The following is a 2899-nucleotide window of genomic DNA, read 5'->3' as shown; positions in this document are numbered from 1 at the left end:
ATCAGAGTAGACACTCTGATGCGGACGGCTCGCGTGTGTGTTTACGTATGTCTATGTCCGTAGATAGGAGTACATGTGCAAATAGTACATGTTGTACATAATCTACGTTGATATCGATCTCGTGAAAAACTACGCCTAGGCCGCAGGATTACAAAGACGAGTCATTGCACTTATGCCCTTTTATAGACGCTTTTAGAAATCGGACAAAACAGTATTTATTAATTTAGACAGTGTTCCACTGACATGTCGCATGCTGCGATATGTCCACGTGAAAGAGCACCGAAAAGCACCCCTAGAACACCCTTCATACCCGTTCTAACGGTTCTCTTTCATCTTCATAATAATCAAATTAAAGAACACCATACAAAAAACAAGATCTCGTGTGTAGTGGCTCGCCAGGCATACTAAAACCAAGATGTCGTGTGGGCACATGCCAGACATCATATCTTGCGTTTGCAAACACACGCAAAGTCGGTAAACAGCTCAAAACGGGCTAAAAAGTAGACAGCACCCGGACTTCCCCGGTGGTCACCCACCCGAGTACTACCCGAGCTTGAGGCTGCTTAACTTCACAGAGCAGACGGGATATGGTGCTTTCAGCCTAAGATGGCCGTCTACATTTGACTTTGACCGACACGCCTATTAGTGTCTATCACTCGTATACATTGGTACAACACATTTACACACTCACATGTCCACATACGTGGCCATAGACTGCACACGATGGCCCCCAATACCCCTTCTGGCCCTCAGAATTGGCTGGGTGGATGGCTACACTTTATATAGTAACAAAACAAAAAGGGGGGTGGTGTGGCGCACTCCAATACAAACGTGTGGCCAGCAGCTCACTCCTACAACGCAGCATACGTATTCTCTCCGATAGGAACCCCACACAGACCGACACCTTCATACACAGCAGTGCAGATAGCCGCCGCACCCCATATTTGCGCATACGCGGCCTGGAAACAATGTTAAACCACCAAAGTGGCCATTTACGACTTGCACAACCATACCTACGCTTCCTATGCGACATGACATGTGCACGTACGCGTCTTAGGCAATATGAACACCTTCGACACCTTCATACATGCACAGCGCGCGCTCCGCTTAAGTACGACACCAACTTGTCATATACATCATGCGTTTCCTCCCGTCACCTTTCATCACCTCCATATTCACACCCATGCGCCGTCACCTTCCTCGCGCCATCACCTTCACCATTTTCACCTCCATATCCGCGCTTCCTCCGCCGTCACCTTCCGCGTACGCGTCCATATTCGCTGCGTTTCCTCGCGCTTCCTGCCTGTTATTAATCCAAGCCAAAAACATCTCCAAACCCATACAATTAGAACAGCAAACAACTTCGCATTTTTTCACAAAGTCCTTAGCTTCATTTTGCATACTTTATCCTAGTCTAATTCACGCTATTCCGCTCTCTTTAACATACTTAAACTAAGTCTAATTCACGCTACTCTGCTCTCTCTAACATACTTAAACCAAGTCTAATTCGCGCTATTCTGCTCTCTTTAACATACTTAAACCAAGTCTAATTCACGCTATTTCGCTCTCTTTTAACATAGTTAAACCAAGTCTATTTCATGCTATTCCGCTCTCTTTAACATAGTTAAACCAAGTCTAATTCACGCTATTTCGCTATCTTTTAACATAGTTAAACCTAGTCTATTTCATGCTATTCCGCTCTCTTTAACATACTTAAACCAAGTCTAATTCACGCTATTTCGCTCTCTTTTAACATACTTAAACCAAGTCTATTTCATGCTATTCCGCTCGTTTTAACATAGTTAAACCAAGTCTATTTAATGCTATTCCGCTCTCTTTAACATAGTTAAACCAAGTCTAATTTACGCTATTTCGCTCTCTTTTAACATAGTTAAACCAAGTCTAATTTACGCTATTTCGCTCTCTTTTAACATACTTAAACCAAGTCTATTTTATGCTATTCCGCTCTCTTTAACATAGTTAAACCAAGTCTAATTCATGCTATTCCGCTTTTTTTAACATAGTTAAACCAGGTCTAATTCACGCTATTCGCTCTCTTTTAACATACTTAAACCAAGTCTAATTTTACGCCCTGCCGTCTAGCTTGCCCTGTTAAACCCCCATACTAAAATCTCCGATTTTGGCTCAGAAATCATTAGCGCTGGCACTTAGCGATTTTCACGCAAAGTGTTTCTCGCTTTCTGCCTGTTATAAACCCGATACTAAGGTCGCCGAATTTGGCTCGGAAAACAATAGCAGCGGCACTTAGCGATTTTTGCGAACAAACCTCACTAAGCCAAAACAAAGACTTTGACGATCTTAAGCTTAACAGTATTAACTCTCTACCAGCACTTTGACCGGTTACTTTCGCCGCCCCATAGCGAAAGTAAATCACTTTAACGCAGCCTTATTTCGACTGCTTAACTTTATAGTTTTAACATTGCGCGTTTGCAATTGGGGGGAGAAATGTTCATTTCTGAACAAATCAATAGAACAAGGGCTAAATCTCAGCAGATCGTAGTACAAGACTACTCTCATGCTTACAACACCCCGTTCTGTAGTTAAGTCGTCTACAAAGGATTTATCTTTCCCAATATTTGAAATTACAAATCAGCCTACTCTCCACCGCCAGTACTTGACAGGCAGCGGAGTGCGTTGCAATTGTATGATGTTGGGTGTCCAGAAGACACCTATCGCTATTCGCGGCACATCGGGAAAGGTGATTATCGTCTATTCCAGCATGGATTCTGACTTAGAGGCGTTCAGCCATAATCCTACAGATGGTAGCTTGGCGGCACTAGCTTTTCAGCTAACCGCAGTTACCAATTATCTGAACCAACGGTTCCTCTCGTACTGGGTTGGATTACTGTTTAGACAACGAACTCATCAGTAGGGTAAA

The 2899-nt window shown here is 43.3% G+C and overlaps 2 non-coding genes across 2 annotated transcripts; both read right to left on the bottom strand.

Moving 5' to 3' along the window:
- Positions 1 to 497: 497 nt before the first annotated feature.
- On the bottom strand, positions 498 to 611 carry PITG_33366. Its single transcript, XR_009934760.1, has one exon. It is a non-coding gene; the product is annotated as an 8S ribosomal RNA (ribosomal RNA).
- A 1994-nt stretch (positions 612 to 2605) lies between these two features.
- Positions 2606 to 2899, bottom strand: PITG_33365 (the record flags this gene model as incomplete). Its single annotated transcript, XR_009934759.1, has 1 exon — positions 2606 to 2899. It is a non-coding gene; the product is annotated as a 28S ribosomal RNA (ribosomal RNA).

The sequence above is a fragment of the Phytophthora infestans genome, genomic scaffold (assembly GCF_000142945.1).
Source record: "Phytophthora infestans T30-4 supercont1.52 genomic scaffold, whole genome shotgun sequence".
Classification (NCBI taxonomy): domain Eukaryota; phylum Oomycota; class Peronosporomycetes; order Peronosporales; family Peronosporaceae; genus Phytophthora; species Phytophthora infestans.
This window is presented reverse-complemented; position numbering and strand designations above follow the sequence as displayed.